Source organism: Bombina bombina, chromosome 5, assembly GCF_027579735.1.
Source record: "Bombina bombina isolate aBomBom1 chromosome 5, aBomBom1.pri, whole genome shotgun sequence".
Classification (NCBI taxonomy): domain Eukaryota; kingdom Metazoa; phylum Chordata; class Amphibia; order Anura; family Bombinatoridae; genus Bombina; species Bombina bombina.
In genome coordinates this window covers 86,439,624-86,458,080 of record NC_069503.1, presented here as the reverse complement: position 1 = coordinate 86,458,080, position 18,457 = coordinate 86,439,624, and the positions used below count along the sequence as shown (strand labels likewise).

The window sequence follows — 18,457 nt, the reverse complement described above, 5'->3', positions numbered from 1 at the left end:
ATGTGGAAGCCACAGCTCTTGTAGAATGAGCTGTAATCTTTTCAGGAGGCTGCTGGCCAGTAGTCTCATAAGCTAAGCGTATTATACTTCTTAGCCAAAGCAAAAGAGAAGTTGCCGAAGCCTTTTGGCCTTTCCTCTGTCCAGAGTAGATAATAAAGCAGATGTTTGACGAAAATCTTTAGTAGCTTGTAAATAATACTTTAAAGCACGAACCACGTCAAGACTGTGTAATAGACGTTCCTTCTTTGAAGAAGGATTAGGACACAATGACGGAACAACAATCTCCTGATTGATATTCTTATTAGATACCACCTTAGGTAAAAACCCAGGTTTGGTACGCAAAACTACCTTATCTGCATGGAAGATCAGATAAGAGGAATCACATTGTAAGGCAGATAACTCGGAAACTCTACGAGCCGAGGACATAGCTACCAAAAATATAACTTTCCAAGATAAAAGCTTGATATTTATGGAATGAAGAGGTTCAAACGGAACCCCTTGAAGAACTTTAAGAACCAAATTTAAACTCCATGGCGGAGCAACAGGTTTAAACACAGGCTTGATTCTAACTAAAGCCTGACAAAATGCCTGAACGTCTGGAACATCCGCCAGACGCTTGTGCAAAAGAATAGACAGAGTAGAAATCTGTCCCTTTAAGGAACTAGCTGACAATCCTTTTTCCAATCCTTCTTGGAGAAAAGATAATATTCTGGGAATCCTGACTTTACTCCATGAGTAACCCTTGGATTCACACCAATAAAGATATTTACGCCATATCTTATGATAGATTTTCCTGGTGACAGGCTTTTGTGCCTGAATTAAGGTATCAATGACTGACTCGGAGAAGCCACGCTTTGATAAAATCAAGCGTTCAATCTCCAGGCAGTCAGTCGCAGAGAAATTAGATTTGGATGGTTGAAAGGACCCTGAAGTAGAAGGTCCTGTCTCAGAGGCAGAGTCCATGGTGGAAAGGATGACATGTCCACCAGATCTGCATACCAAGTCCTGCGTGGCCACACAGGCGCTATCAAGATCACCGATACTCTCTCCTGCTTGATTTTGGCAATCAGACGAGGGAGCAGTGGAAACAGTGGAAACACATAAGACAAGTTGAAGGACCAAGGTGCTGCTAGAGCATCTATCAGCGTCGCCTTGGGATCCCTGGACCTGGATCCGTAACAAGGAAGTTTGGCGTTCTGGCGACACGCAATGAGATCCAGTTCTGGTTTGCCCCAACGATGAATAAATTGTGCAAACACCTCCGGATGGAGTTCCCACTCCCCCGGATGGAAAGTCTGTCGACTTAGAAAATCCGCCTCCCAGTTCTCTACTCCTGGGATATGGATAGCTGATAGGTGGCAAGAGTGAATCTCTGCCCAACGAATTATCTTTGAAACTTCCAACATCGCTAGGGAACTTCTGGTTCCCCCTTGATGGTTGATGTAAGCCACAGTCGTGATGTTGTCCGACTGAAATCTGATGAACCTCATTGTCGCTGAGGCCAAGCCTGAAGAGCATTGAATATCGCTCTTAGTTTATCGGAAGGAGTGTCTCCTCCTGAGTCCACGATCCCTGAGCCTTCAGGGAGTTCCAGACTGCCCCCCAGCCTAGAAGGCTGGCATATGTCGTTACAATTGTCCAATCTGGCCTGCAAAAGGTCATACCTTTGGACAGATGGACCCGAGATAGCCACCAGAGAAGAGAATCCCTGGTCTCTTGATCCAGATTTAGTAGAGAGGACAAATCTGTGTAAACCCCATTCCACTGACTGAGAATGCAAAGTTGCAGCGGTCTGAGATGTAGGCGGGCAAACGGCACTATGTCCATTGCCGCTACCATTAAGCCGATTACTTCCATACACTGAGCCACCGAAGGGCGAGAAGTGGAATAAAGAACACGGCAGGAATATAGAAGTTTTGATAACCTGGTCTCTGTCAGGTAAATCCTCATTTCTACAGAATATATTAGAGTTCCCAGAAAGGAAACTCTTGTGAGAGGGGATAGAGAACTCTTTTCTTCGTTCACTTTCCACCCATGCAACCTCAGAAATGCCAGAACTATGTCCGTATGAGACTTGGCAATTTGGAAATTTGACGCCTGTATCAGAATGTCGTCTAAATAAGGGGCCACTGCTATGCCCCGCAGCCTTAGGACCGCCAGAAGTGAGCCCAGAACCTTCGTAAAGATTCTTGGGGCTGTAGCTAACCCAAAGGGAAGAGCTACAAACTGGTAATGCCTGTCTAGGAAGGCAAACCTGAGAAACCAATGATGATCTTTGTGTATCGGAATGTGAAGATAAGCATCCTTTAAATCCACTGTAGTCATGTATTGACCCTCCTGGATCATAGGTAGGATGGTACGAATAGTCTCCTGCTCTTACCCACATCTTCAACCTATCTCTCTCTACCGGCTCATTCCCATCTTCTTTCAAACACGCAAAAGTCACTCCCATTTTGAGATCTAAGATTGGTCTGAAGGTTCCCTCTTTCTTGGGAACCACAAACAGATTTGAATAGAATCCTTGTCCCTGTTCCTCCTTTGGAACTGGGTGGATCACTCCCATAACTAGGAGGTCTTGAACACAGTGTAAAAATGCCTCTCTCTTTATCTGGTTTGCAGATAATTGTGAAAGATGAAATCTCCCTTTTGGAGGAGAAGCTCTGAAGTCCAGAAGATATCCCTGGGATACAATTTCCAACGCCCAGGGATCCTGGACATCTCTTGCCCAAGCCTGGGCGAAGAGCGAAAGTCTGCCCCCTACTAGATCTGTTACCGGATCGGGGGCAAATCCTTCATGCTGTTTTGGAACAAAGGTAAGCAGGCCAAAAAGCCTGCTGCTGCCTCCAAGTCTGGTTAGGTCTCCAGACTGACTTGGACTGGGCAAAAGTTCCCTCTTGTTTTGTATTAGAGGAAGTTGATGCCGCACTCGCCTTGAAGTTTCGAAAGGCACGAAAATTAGTCTGTTTGGCCCTTGATTTGGACCTATCCTGAGGAAGGGCATGACCTTTTCCTCCAGTGATATCAGAAATAATCTCCTTCAAACCAGGCCCGAATAGGGTCTGCCCCTTGAAGGGAATATTAAGCAGCTTAGACTTTGAAGTAACGTCAGCTGACCATGATTTAAGCCATAGCACCCTACGCGCCTGAATAGCAAAACCAGAATTCTTAGCCGTTAGTTTAGTCAAATGAACAATGGCATCAGAAACAAAAGAATTGGCTAGCTTAAGTGCTCTAAGCTTGTCAAGTATATCATCCAATGGGGTCTCTACCTGTAAAGCTTCTTCCAGAGACTCAAACCAGAAGGCCGCAACAGCAGTGACTGGGGCAATGCATGCAAGGGGCTGTAGAATAAAACCTTGTTGAATAAACATTTTCTTAAGGTAACCCTCTAACTTTTTATCCATTGGATCTAAGAAAGCACAACTGTCCTCAACAGGGATAGTAGTATGCTTAGCTAGGTTAGAAACAGCTCCTTCCACCTTAGGGACCGTTTGCCATAAGTCCCGTGTGGCGGCATCTATTGGAAACATTTTCTTAAAAATAGGAGGGGGAGAGAACGGCACACCTGGTCTATCCCATTCCTTAGTAATAATTTCTGTAAACCTTTTAGGTATTGGAAAAACATCAGTGTAAACAGGCACTGCATAGTATTTATCCAATCTGCACAATTTATCTGGCACTGCAATTGTATCACAGTCATTCAGAGCAGCTAAAACCTCCCTGAGCAACACGCGGAGGTGTTCAAGCTTAAATTTAAATGTTGACATATCAGAATCAGGTTGAATTCTCTTCCCTGAGTCAGAAAAATCACCCACAGAAAGAAGCTCTCCTTCCTCAGCTTCTGCATATTGTGAGGGGGTATCAGACATAGCTACTAAAGCGTCAGTATGCTCTGTATTTCTTCTAACTCCAGAGCTGTCTCGCTTTCCTCGTAACCCAGGTAGTCTGGATAATACCGCTGACAGTGTATTATCCATGACTGCCGCCATGTCTTGTAAAGTAAAGGCCATGGGCGCCTAGATGTACTTGGCACCTCTTGAGCGTGAGTCCCTTGAGCGGGATTCAAAGGTTCTGACACGTGGGGCGAGTTAGTCGGCATAACTTCCCCCTCGTCAGATTCCTCTGGTGATAAATTTTTTAAAGACAGAATATGGTCTTTATTACTTAAAGTGAAATCAGTACATTTGATACACATTCTAAGAGGGGGTTCCACCATGGCTTCTAAACATAATGAACAAGGAGTTTCCTCTATGTCAGAGATGTTTAAACAGACTAGCAATGAGACCAGCAAGCTTGGAAAACACTTTAAAGCAAGTTAACAAGCAAAAAATAAAAACGGTACTGTGCCTTTAAGAAACATAAAAAAGGTCATAATTTGAAAAACAGTGAAAAAAAGCAGTAAATCAAACAAAATGTTTTCAGTGTGTATAATAAGCTAACAGAGTATTGCACCCACTTGCAAATGGATGATTAACCCCGTCTTTCGTTTTTTTGATCCTTTTTTTAAACTGTCACAACAAACTGCCACAGCTCTGCTGTGGCCCTACCTTGCCATACAAACGACTTTGGAAAGCCTAAAAATCCTTCAGAGAGGTCCTATAGCATTCAGGGGACTCCTTCAGGGAAACTGGATGTCTCAGTCTGCAAAAGTTAATGCGCACTTAGGCGCGAAATTAGGCCCCTCCCACTCATGTCTACACAGTGAGAGGCCTAAGAGAACTATTTCTAGGCAAATTTAAGCCAGCCATGTGGAAAAAACTAGGCCCCAATAAAGTTTTATCACCAAAGAATATATAAAAACATTTCGATCCGTGGACTGGATACACCTTACAAGAGAAATGGAGTTTTATGAAAAGGAATGTAAACTTTCCCTATACGGAGATCCTCATTTTTACAGAGGCCACCCTTTGCATATATGGTAGTTTTGCAAGGTCATATAATCATGTAACAATAGTCTACAAAGGTGCGGTCTTCAATATAGTGGTCTAGTCTATGGAGGCAATTCAGCGGTATAATACTCTGTGTTGCAAACTCCTGTCGATATGGGGGGTCCCAGACCCCTCTCAGCTGGCAATCTGTTAACTCATATGTCAGTTCTGGTTCCCCCACACCTGGCTCACGTCCTAGGGGAAGGGTTAGGAGGGGTATATAGGCAACGGTTCAGTATTTAGGGGAGTGTAAGGGCAGAAGAATTAAGGAACTAGGGGGGTGTTAGCTACCAGTCATCCCTCCGTTCCTGTACACTAAACAAGAGTTGGGCGAGCCCACATTGACTCCCAAGGTTCCCATGTGACGCAGTGATCATTGAGTTGCCCACGCTCCCTGGCGACATAGTTTTCCATGTTTTTTATGTAGTTCACACAGTCTAACACACCCTGTAGTCTAGGGGGTTGGCTCTTTTTCCAATTCCTGGCAATAAGTAGTTTGGCGGAGATAAGGATATATAGCAGAAGATTTTGTTTATTTTTGGGGAGTTTATCTATTTCTAGATGCAAAATGGTGAGGGCCGGAGTTAGGACTGTCAATAGACCTAGGTCTTTACAGATATTTTCTATTTTGTGCCAGTAGTCTGTCAGTTTTGGACAGGCCCACCAAACATGGATGGGGGATCCTGGTTCTCCGCACTCTCTCCAACACATCTGCGAGTGGTTAGGGAAGAGTTTCTGCAGTTTTGTGAGTACTAGGTGCCATCTGGTGATTAGTTGGAAGTATAGTTCATAGAGGGTGACGCAATGGGTTACCTTTTTTGTTAGACTAATGGCTTTGCTCCATGTGTCTGGTGTGAATGTCAATTGTAAGTCTCTCTCCCAGGCGTCTATGTGTGTTGTTTTTGGGAAGGACACTTCCTCATTGAGGCATTTGTAGTGTGTTGAGAGGGGTTTAAACCGTTGGAGATTGGTCACGCATCTTGTTTCCCAAGGAGTCAGGTCTCTTAATGAATCCTCTAGGTAACCCAAGGATTTCATCAAAGTTCGCAGTCTTAATAAATCAAACCGAAGTCTGGGGGTCAAAGTAGGGAGCTTCAACATGTCTGAGTGTGGTCGTAGTTGTTCATTACAGTAAGTCTTTTAAAGTATTTATGGCCGTATTAGGCCATATAGAGTGTACGGCGAGGGATGCGGGGCCACAAATTTATTATGTCGCAGCTTAAAGGGACACTGTACTCAAAATTTTTCTTTCGTGATTCAGATTAAGCATGAAATTTTAAGCAAATTTCTAATTTACTCCTATTATCAAATTTTCTTCATTCTCTTGCTATCTTTATTTGAAATGCAAGAATGTAAGTTTAGATGCCGGCCCATTTTTGGTGAACAACCTGGGTTGTCCTTGCTGATTGGTGGATAAATTCATCCACCAATAAAAAAGTGCTGTCCAGAGTACTGAAACCAAAAAAAGCTTAGATGCCTTCTTTTTCAAATAATGATAGCAAGAGAACAAAGAAAAATTGATAATAGGAGTAAATTAGAAAGTTGCTTAAAATTGCATGCTCTTTCTGAATTACAAAAGAAAAAAATTGGGTTCAGTGTCCCTTTAAGCCAGGTCTCTTGGCATCCCCTTACTATGCTATTGGCAACATGGACTTTAGCCTGCCAATGTAGGGGTAACCAGAGCAAGTCCTCCAAGTAAGTTTATGCTGGTAGCGAGGCCTGCTCTAAGTCTCTCCATCTTGTTGGAGGCAGGTCCTTTCCCCAAGCAGTAGTATGAGTTATCATTGCTGCTTCATAGTATTTTCTTATGTTGGGGAGACCAAGGCCTCCTTTTTCCACCGGGGTTTGGAGGATATGTGCTGCCACCCGAGGTCTTTTTTCATGCCAAGTATATGAGTTAAATAGGGTCTGAAATGTCCTTATTAGTGAGGTAGGGATTGGTATCGGAATACATCGAAATAAATAGGTAAGCTTGGGAAGAATCATTTTGAGTGCTGCTATCCTGCCCATCCAGGGTATTTCACTATATCTCTTAGAGTTGAGTTCAGAATAACTGCTGTAAGCAGGGTTTCAAAATTCTCTTTGATAGTTACAGACTTTATATGGGAAAGAAAGACTCCCAAAGTGGCGGATTCCCCTAGAGGACCACTTAAAGGAGTAGAGAAGCTGGATAGCTTCCTTTTCATTCTGTGGGATATTAATGGAGTACGCCTCCATTTTGGACACATTGAGCTTATTAGGGCTGCAACTAACGATTATTTTCATAATCGATTAATCGGCCGATTATTTTTTCGATTAATCGACAAATCGGATAAAAAGAGAATCAATAATAGTTTTCTATGTTTTAAATAAAATCCACATAATGAGTGTTACAAATATAAACTTCAGACGAAAACTTTACATTAACACAACTGTTTCTTCAATTTTTTAGCAGCAGAGCACAGTTTTATAATTAAACAAAACAAAACCACAAACTGTTTGAAAAGAGGTAGAACTAGAAAGAGTTAGACTATCACTGTTAATAACATTCTGTTATTCACTCTTTCAGAAACTTTGCATTGAAATGCAAAAATCTCAACATGTCCACATGCTTCTGGCTAAGGCTGGTTCTCTGTTTGCAGCTATATTTCCTGCAGCAGAGAAAAGGCTGTATAGGTAGGGTTTTGCCAATTTAAACAAAGTGGGATATTTATCTTTGTTAGCTCTTCACCAATGCTAAGTGTTTTCTACCTTGGCAAGGGACCTCTCAATAAAGTAACCCTTGACTTCATTCTAACATAAAAATATCTTGAATATCTATATGTAATGGTAAATAACCAGCTATAAGGTTAGGGGAAATATCTAGTCCGCTCTAAAAATAACGAATGTATACTTATAAAGGTTGAATCTGGTACATATTATCACAATTTATTAAAAATATAAAAAAAAAAAAAAAAAAAACAAGATCAAAAGCGCTAAGGACTGTATATCAATAACAGGACAAAGCCTTACACATTTATTTATACAGTACTTATAATCAGCAATAGCAAGCAATCTGCTAATAATTGCGCAAACAGATAATAGTGCACATCAATTTAAATAACTCCCATCAATCTAGGGTCAAGGTGTAAATAACAAGCCTGGCACTATATCATGAAAAGCATAGTTCCAAATCACCAGATTTAATATAAACAATCCAAATGATGACTATTATATCTGGGTTGCACATAAGCCAGGGGTAGTTGTAAATGTATACTGTCCTGAAAAAGTGAAAAGTAGACGTCCTTTAGGCTAAGGACATTACCATAAAACACAATACCATATGCAGGAGTTCATTGGAGTGAAGCAGCTGGTGTTGTGCACAGACCAACTAATTGCAAACCAACTAATCGATTAATCGATTATGAGATTCGTTGATAACTATTTTCATAATCGATTATTATCGATGATGCCGATTAGTTGTTGAAGCTCTAGAGCTTATAGTAAGAAATTGCACCAAATTGCTTAAAGAGGGCCATTAGCGGGGAAAGAGAATCCATAGGGTCAGTAAGGAAAATTGTAAGGTCATAATGCCAGTTTCTGGAGAGTATCATGCATCTGTATACTTGAACCGCCGTCGACCCTCTGATGGCTATCGCCAGGGGCTCAATTGCCAGGACAAATAGAAGGGGGGAAAGGGGGCAGCCCTGCCTAGTTCCATTTCAGATGACTATTTTGGGTGAACAGAACCCCAATCCCCTCACAACCGCCGTGGGGGTTGAGTATAGTGCTTTAACAGCTGTAATAAAGGAATCTGGCATACCGAATGCTGAGAGAGTTTGGAACAAGTAGTCCCACCTCACCCTGTCGAACGCCTTCTCGGCATCAAGTGACAGGGTGAGTACAGGGAGTCCCATGTCTGCGGCCTCAGAGACTATATATAAGAGACGTCGGGTATTATCAGTGCCCTGTCTGTCCTGGATAAAGCCCACCTTATCTAAATGTATAAGTGTCCGTAAGTGCTTCCCTAATCTGTTCACTAATACTTAGGCAGAAATCATGGCATCCACATTGATGAGTGAAATGGGTCTATGGCTGGAACAGAGTAACGGGTCTTTACCATCTTTGTGAATTGTGGTAATGTTTGCCTCCAAGAACTCTGTCAGGAACAGCCGGAGTAGGATCGGGGCTATAATCGTGCTGAGGGCCTGATGGAATGTCACCGTAAACCCGTCTGGTCCTGGGGCCCTGTGGGGTGTAAGGTCATTTATCGCTACTTTAACCTCCGTCAGTGTAAGTTGTTGCCCTAACTCTGTCTTAGATTCCTCAGACAGGGTGGGTATATCGAGTCCCTCTAGAAATCTATTGATTTGTCACTATGGTTAGTTCTATCAGTCTCTTAATTACATAATTATTTTATAATGAGAACATATAAACTGTTCTGATTTAGTCAGTCCCCTAAATTCAATGTTCCCTCTAATTTTTTTACAGCTGTGCAGACCTGCTACTGCTCTGAGCAAAAAATGTTTTACACAACCTGACAACTGGGCAGCACTTAACATTATATAATAATATACATATTAAATGAAATAAAATGACAATCTGTATACTTTAAATTAGTAATTTTTATTTAGGTTTTATTAAGAAGGCATAGACAATACATAGTATAAGCTAAAATATGTACACATACCTAAAATAAAGGTTTTGGGTGTTTTTCTAAAAAAGTTAAACAGCTGGCATTTTAGGTATTTCACACCTTAGCCTCTATACTAGTCACATCTCCTACACTGGGATGATGTGAGTCAATCAAAATTAAATCTAGTGCTCAGATATTAAATGCCTAAAATAGAGCAGGATAATAAACTTGACTGCTAATAAAATGCCCCCCGCCCTTTGATTAAAAACAGATTGAAAATAAGCAAGTTAACCAAGAGAAATCCACATTTTTTCAGCCTGCAAGTATAAAACAGGGCGGTACCCAGTTCTGAGTTGTCTCACAAAAACAAACACACATTCCCTTTAAACTTCTCTGAAGCAAATATCCCATTTTATATCAACAATGGGATATTTGCTTCAGTGACATTTAAAGGGAATGTGTGTACAGCAGGCTGGCCCTAAAAAATGTGAAAACCATGACAGATCAGATATGTGAAATTGAACTACAGCATTGTTGCTCTTATACATTCCAGAGTTACAACAATAACATATAAAAGTGCAATACATCATGCATCAGTTAAAAGCTGGCTTATATGAAAAGTATAAGGAGTAGCTACCCCTACCTAAGTATATATCAGCCAAAACAACACAAAGTGCATACTATTACTATCTATGCTAAACATAATAGGGGAAAATGGCATTGGCAATGGCAACTGAATAGTTAAACATATAATTATAAAAATACAGCAAATTAGCAACTATGGAGTATATAGATAAAATGGATTTACGTTAGTTTCTAGCCATATACACTATGAAAAAATTTAGCTAAAATGGCTTCACTTTCTGCCATGGTATGCTGTCTGCATGTGCACTGTATGGCTGAGTACTACTGTATGCTACCTGCATGTGCACTGTATCGCTGAGTACTACTACAGGGAGTGCAGAATTATTAGGCAAATGAGTATTTTGACCACATCATCCTCTTTATGCATGTTGTCTTACTCCAAGCTGTATAGGCTCGAAAGCCTACTACCAATTAAGCATATTAGGTGATGTGCATCTCTGTAATGAGAAGGGGTGTGGTCTAATGACATCAACACCCTATATCAGGTGTGCATAATTATTAGGCAACATCCTTTCCTTTGGCAAAATGGGTCAAAAGAAGGACTTGACAGGCTCAGAAAAGTCAAAAATAGTGAGATATCTTGCAGAGGGATGCAGCACTCTTAAAATTGCAAAGCTTCTGAAGCGTGATCATCGAACAATCAAGCATTTCATTCAAAATAGTCAACAGGGTCGCAAGAAGCGTGTGGAAAAACCAAGGCGCAAAATAACTGCCCATGAACTGAGAAAAGTCAAGCGTGCAGCTGCCAAGATGCCACTTGCCACCAGTTTGGCCATATTTCAGAGCTGCAACATCACTGGAGTGCCCAAAAGCACAAGGTGTGCAATACTCAGAGACATGGCCAAGGTAAGAAAGGCTGAAAGACGACCACCACTGAACAAGACACACAAGCTGAAACGTCAAGACTGGGCCAAGAAATATCTCAAGACTGATTTTTCTAAGGTTTTATGGACTGATGAAATGAGAGTGAGTCTTGATGGGCCAGATGGATGGGCCCGTGGCTGGATTGGTAAAGGGCAGAGAGCTCCAGTCCGACTCAGACGCCAGCAAGGTGGAGGTGGAGTACTGGTTTGGGCTGGTATCATCAAAGATGAGCTTGTGGGGCCTTTTCGGGTTGAGGATGGAGTCAAGCTCAACTCCCAGTCCTACTGCCAGTTTCTGGAAGACACCTTCTTCAAGCAGTGGTACAGGAAGAAGTCTGCATCCTTCAAGAAAAACATGATTTTCATGCAGGACAATGCTCCATCACACGCGTCCAAGTACACCACAGCGTGGCTGGCAAGAAAGGGTATAAAAGAAGAAAATCTAATGACATGGCCTCCTTGTTCACCTGATCTGAACCCCATTGAGAACCTGTGGTCCATCATCAAATGTGAGATTTACAAGGAGGGAAAACAGTACACCTCTCTGAACAGTGTCTGGGAGGCTGTGGTTGCTGCTGCACGCAATGTTGATGGTGAACAGATCAAAACACTGACAGAATCCATGGATGGCAGGCTTTTGAGTGTCCTTGCAAAGAAAGGTGGCTATATTGGTCACTGATTTGTTTTTGTTTTGTTTTTGAATGTCAGAAATGTATATTTGTGAATGTTGAGATGTTATATTGGTTTCACTAGTAAAAATAAATAATTGAAATGGGTATATATTTGGTTTTTGTTAAGTTGCCTAATAATTATGCACAGTAATAGTCACCTGCACACACAGATATCCCCCTAAAATAGCTATAACTAAAAACAAACTAAAAACTACTTCCAAAACTATTCAGCTTTGATATTAATGAGTTTTTTGGGTTCATTGAGAACATGGTTGTTGTTCAATAATAAAATTAATCCTCAAAAATACAACTTGCCTAATAATTATGCACTCCCTGTATATGCATGTGCACTGTATTGGCAGAGAGCCATACAGTGCACATGTAGGCAGCATACAGTAGTACTCAGCCATACAGTGCACATACATACAACATACAGTGGCTGAGTACTACTGTATGCTGTCTGTATGTGTCCTGTGTGTGCAATGTATGTAGACCCTGTGAGTAAGAATTAATCAGAGAGTCTATATCCAAAGAACACGGGCAAAGCTTTCCTATTACTGGAAATAGCTACAAATGTTCAGAATAGATGCATCTGCATCAATTAAACTATTCCATGTTCCTATTTTACTTGGCACTGGCAGGTAAAGGGACAAGTATGAGAGACTCAAATGTCAGCATCAGCACTTAAAATGTCCAATTATGCACAATATGACACTCAACTGTGTTCAGAAAATACAATAAATAAAGTTCTTACAGAATTTGAGAAGTTGTAAAATTTTATAAAATTGCTCAACTAGATATACAACAAATACTAAAACCCTTGGAAAATTAAAAAACTTTGATAGTAGATGTCATGGATACCAAGAAGCCAAGGCTACCTCCACCACCATATTGCTGGATTATTATGTTTTGCCTCACCTTCCCTTCCTTGATTTCTGCCCCTTATTGGATTTGCTTGCCCCTTCTCCCACCTACTGCAAGCCGGCTGGTCACTTATGGAACTCATCTCCGGCTAGGCGCACTAGGGATCCCTGCTGAGCTTTAACCTAGGTCGCTTCGGACCCCCTTTAACCTAGAGCTCCGCTCTTTTAAGGGATTGTACCACCCTTTGGGGGTAAGGATTGGGGTGATTGCCAGGAGGGAGCTCCCTTCAGAACTTAGGGTTTCGAGCCCCCCCTCTACAACTGGTCCTCTACTGCAGGCTGACCAGGGTACCTTTTGATGAGTTGCCGCTCCGGCCCCTAGCAACGGATCATGTCACTTTTTGGACTGGGACACCTTGGGGCCCAGAACTATACAATGGTATGTGGGAAAAGTTGCGGCTCCCTTGGGATCACCCCGAAAACCATGACCTAGCTATTGTGGGTTCCCTATGTGACTATTGTTCCTATGAAGGCGCCGGTCTGTCTGGAGAGGCGGGAATGGCTGGAGATCTTGGGATCAGATAAGGCTCTTATCAAGATGGCCAGTGTGTATATAAACAGTGTGTTTTCACAATAAAGTCTGTTCATGTTTCACCGTAATACTGGTTTTGTCAGGTTATTAGGGTGGGCTCTTGCTAAAATCACTTATCCCACTTTACAGCTACAGGTTCCAGGTTAAGGAAGGACCCCTTTGGCAGAGCCACCCAGTCGGGGTAGCCGGAGTCCATCACAACTGGTTGGCAGCGGTGGGATGCTTCCTTCTACCTGGAATATCCAAACCACCAACAAGCCCTTTTCGGATGGAACAGAGGTACTCCGAGCTAAAGAAGAGCACTCTGAAAGACTTGCTGGAAGCCTGTGGACAGGTGGCCAGCAACAAATCCAAGGCAGTGATCATCACCGAGCTAATGGAAGGCAATCGAGCCAGCGATCAGGCTAGTGAGGGCAGTAGCACCAGGTGTAGTGACCGGACCAGCAAGTCCTCAACCGGTGGGACTGAGATGCCCAATTCTTAGATGCCCGATGCACGGTTTGACCCGAACCCCGTACAACAACCCGCTCCATTCCGACACTTCCTCGGCCTCCAGTTACCCACCGGCACCCCTCTGCTCCACTCTGCTATTCTGGGGCCAGTCCGCCTCAGAAGACAGGAATCCAGTGCTATGGGTGTGATCAAGTGGGCCATGAACGGTCCAATTGCCCAAAGAATCCACCCACCCCAATCGGGCCAGGGCAGCAGCTGGGGTTTCCAGAGGAGGGACTCACTGCTTTGAGTCAGGAAGTCCAGTGAACACTGCCGCTTGGGCCGAAGAAGAATTTGGGGTTCTGCATGAGGTTGACCCAGTGCAGGCCGGCAGCTGGTGACAATTGGCTGCACCATCGCCAGCCGGTATGGATCAATGGCCGGCAGGCCCAAAGACTATGGTACAGTGGAGCCACCATTACTCTTGTCCAGCCACACCTGGTTACCAGTTCGGACCAGATGACAAAATCCATTACAGTTCGTGTGGCTGGGGGTAAGGTGCTCCAGATCCCCACAGCACAGGTTCACCTAGACTTGGGTGCCAGATCCCATGCTGTTGAAGTGGCAATCATGGCCCACTTGCCAGCGGAAGTCTTGTTGGGTAATAACTTGGGGCATCTTGCATCCTCCATTATGGATGGTCCTATGGATACTAGTCACTACCCACCAACAAGTCAGGCTTCAAGCTGCCGCACTCGACCTGAGGACCCAGGTAAGCCACCTCCACCTGACTACTACGCAGACTGACTACCCTGTTTCCTGGGCTTCCCCCTCAGACTTTGCCCAGGAGACGTTAAGTGACCAACCCAGGGGGGTTAGGAGGGAACTGCTTTGAGTGGGACAGTGGTGGGATCAAGCAGGTGCCCAAGCGACAGTTGGTGGTACCGCAGAAGTATCAGTACGACCTGCTACGCATAGGACATCCCCTTCCTATCATCGACGAACCGTTCAGCAGGATAGCTGTTGACATCGTTGGCTCATTGCCCGTCCCCTCTGGAAAAAGATACATACTGACGGTAGTGGACTATGCTACCCAGCACCCGGAGGCAATCTCCCTGGCCAACATTCAACCGGAGACCGCAGCCAATGCTCTGGATCTTTGCCAGAGTAGGTTTCCCCAGGGAGATTATCTAGGGCCAGGGGACTCAAGTTTACTGCTGAGCTCACCCAGCAGCTATGGTGGCTTTGCAGGATAAGACCACTGCCAAGTGCTCTATAACACCCCAGACCAATGGATTGTACGAGAGGTTTAATGGGACATTGAAGGAGCTGCTTTGGACATTATTGGCCTCTCACAGGGACAGGGAGAGAAACCTGCTTCACCTCCTGTTTGCTTACAGGGTGGTGCCCTAGAAATCTACTGGGTTTTCTCCCTTTGAGCTAGTGTATGGCCGGAGAGTGAGGGGACCCCTAGATCTGCATAGAGCCCACTGGGAAGGATCAGTTGGGTAGGAGGGACCCTCCGTTGTAGGGTACGTCCTGGAATTCAGGGACCGACTGAAGTACCTCTCCACCTGAGTGTGTGAGAACCTTCAGGTCGCCCAACGTAGACAGAAGCGGTGGTACGACCGTAATACTCATAACCGCACCTTTTATGCTGAAGGCCTACCAGGAGAGGCCAGAGGAGGTAGCCCGCTATATGCGCTCCTGCCATGGAGGACTTGGAGAGTCTCCCCATGCCGGAGCTACCCGGGTGGCATAGGGTGCCCGTTGGAGTAGGAAAGACAAGATGAGCAGCTAGAGACTGTGCAGCGAGAGCAAGTCAGACAGGTAATAGAGAGCCAACAGGATATGTTCTCCACAGACCCTGGGTACACCACGGTATTGGTGCACCGAGTGGAGACCCCGGGACAGTTGCCCTTGTGGCAGCCAGTGTACTGGGTCCCTGAAATACTGGACACAGGAGTTATCGAGCCATCCAACTGCTCCAATTGCTGGATAACATTGACTTTTCTGGTTATCGAGCCATCCAACAGCCCCTGGGCATCAGGCACCACCCGATTTTGAGTAAATTACTGTATGCTTAATGACGAACCACGACCGATGCCTATCCTATGCCCTATTAGACTACATCACCAGGGTAACTTTCCAACGATGTTAGACCTCTGCAAGGGTTACTGGCAGATCCCCCTGGACCCGGAATCCATTCCGAAGTCGGCATTCATCACCCCATTCTGCCTGTACCAGTTTAAGGTCATGCCATTTGGGATGAAAAATGCTCTGGCGATATTCCAGAGGATGGTAGATCGCCTCCAGGATTAAGCCTGCGCATACCAGGATGACATCGCGATCTACAGCGAAACCTGGGAGGAATACTTAGTCCACTTAGGCACCGTTTTGGACCGCATCAGGGCTGCAGATCTGATGCTGAAGCCAGACAAGTGCACAGTAGGGCTAACAGAGATCCAGTACCTTGGACACCGAGTGGGCTGCGGGAAGCAGAGGCCGGAGCTGGCCAAGATTGAGGCAGTCCCTAACTGGCTGACCCCCAAAACCCAAGTTTTAGTTTTTCTTGGTACAGCGGGTTACTACCGCAAGTTTGTCCCCAATTATAGCACCCTGGCCAAACCCCTGACTGACCTGGCCAGAAAGCACTTACCACAGCAAGTCCTGTTGTCCCCCAAGTGTGAGGCTGCCTTTCAGCAATTGAAGACAGCACTGATTTCTGCCCCTATCCTGGCTGCTCCTAACCCATCCAAACGTTTTTGTGTCCATATAGATGCCTCCATGTTCAGGTTGGAAACAGTGCTGAGCCAGGTGGATGAGGAGGGCCATGAGCACCCTGAAGCCTACATTAGCAGGAAACTACTACCAAGGGAGGTAGGCTACGCAGCAGTGGAGAAAGAATGCTTGGCACTGGTGTGGGCACTTAAGAAACTGCAACCCTACCTATACGGGAGAGCTTTCACAGTGCTCACAGATCACAACCCGGAGACAATAGATCAATTTCCGGAGACAATAGATGCCTGCTGTGGTGGAGATTGGCCTTGCAGCCCTTTAAACTTTACAATTTAGTATCGGCCGGGAATGAGTAACGGCAATGCAGATGGCCTCTCCCGGCAAAATGAATTGGAATAGTATCACCGGACATTCCCAAGCCGACCCGTAAGGATCTAGCCGGGTCTGCTGCACTGTCAATGATATAAAGCTGCCAAGGTTACCTCTACCACCAATATGCTGGATTATTATGTTTTGCCTCACCTTCCCCTTCTTGTTTTCTGCCCTTTATTGAATTACACTTGGTCATGAAAGAGCTGAACTCTGCCCGTTTGCCCCTTCTCCCACCTACCGCAAGCTGGCCGGTCACTTATGGAACTCATCGCCGGTTAAGCATGCTAGGGATCCCTGCTGGGCTTTAACCTAGTTCGCTTCAGACCCCCCCTTTAACCTAGAGCTCCGCTCTTTTAGGGGATTGTACTTCCCTTTGGGGGTAAGGATTGGGGTGATTGCCAGTAGGGAGCTCTCTCTGGAACTCAGGGTTTCGAGCCCCCCCCCTCTACCACTGGTCCTCTACTGCAGGCTGACCAGGGTACCTTTTGACCAGTTGCCGCTCCGGCCCCTAGCGACAGATTATGTCGCTTTTTGGACTGGGACACCTTGGGGCCCGGAGCTATACAATGGTACACGAGAATAGACACCGCTCCATTGGAATCACCCCGAAAACCGCAACCTAGTTATTGTGGGATCCATATGCGACTATTGTTCTTATGAAGGCGTTGGCCTGTCTGGAGGGGTGGGAATGGCGGAAGATCTTATCAAGATAGCCAGTATGTATATAAACAGTGTGTTTTTCCCAATAAAGTCAGTTCATGTTTCACCTTAATACTGGTCTTGTCTGGTTATTAGGGTGGGCTCTTGCTAAAATCACTTAAAGGGACACTATACCCAAACATTTTCTTTCATGATTAAGGTAGAGAATACAATTTTAAACAACATTTCAATTTACTTCTATTACCTAATTTGCTTCATTCTTTAGATATACTTTAATGAAGAAATAGCAATGCACACGGTGAACCAATCACAGGAGGCATCTATGTGCAGCTACCAATCAGCAGCTACTAAGCATATCTAGATATGCTTTTCAGCAAAGAATATCAAGAGAATGAAGCAAAATAGATAATAGAAGTAAATAAGAAGTTTTTTTTTATAATTGTATGCTCTTTCTAAATCATGAAATCATGTCCCTTTAACCCGTTCTACAGCTACAGGTTCCAGGCTAAGGAACAACCCGTTTGGCGGAACTACTTAGTCGGGGGTAGCCGGAGTCCGTCACAGAATACTGGATAATATGCTGTTTTTTTTTCTTTTTTCTGTTTGCTTCTTTGGTTAATATGCAACGAATATGAGGAACTCCTCTTAAAAAAGTGGATATAGGGAAGGGGGGCTAGATCTCTTAAATAATAAATCCTTGTAGGTAGACCTATGTATAACTAAAAGGCAGTGCCTGAATACCAAAATATTATTCAGAGAATATTGAGAGGAAAGGAGGTATTACATATGGCACACTTAATTTAAGAGCCTAGAATACTATATGAGAAAGGGTCTGGGAGGATGTTTCCAAATAAAATTTAACTGTATATAGTTATACAGTGTATTTTTTCCATCTCATCATTTTATTATGTACTAATAAAAAGGAAATTTATGCTTACCTGATAAAAAAAATTTCTTCTACGATATGACGAGTCCACGGATTTCATGCTTACTTGTGGGGTTTATCCTCCTGCTAACAGGAAGTGGCAAAGAGCACCACAGCATAGCTGTATATATAGCTCCTCCCTTCCCTCCAACCCCAGTCATTCGACCGAAGTT

At 44.1% G+C, this 18,457-nt stretch overlaps 2 protein-coding genes across 2 annotated transcripts in view; one reads left to right on the top strand and one right to left on the bottom strand.

The window, feature by feature from the left end:
* LOC128659943 (gastrula zinc finger protein XlCGF26.1-like) overlaps positions 1–18,457 on the top strand; it is a gene marked incomplete at its 3' end in the record, with an annotated part of 470,541 nt that overhangs the window by 125,630 nt on the left and 326,454 nt on the right. The window lies entirely within an intron of this gene.
* LOC128659945 (gastrula zinc finger protein XlCGF26.1-like) overlaps positions 1–18,457 on the bottom strand; it is a 154,495-nt gene that overhangs the window by 1,979 nt on the left and 134,059 nt on the right. The gene's annotated exons all lie outside the window — the stretch shown is intronic.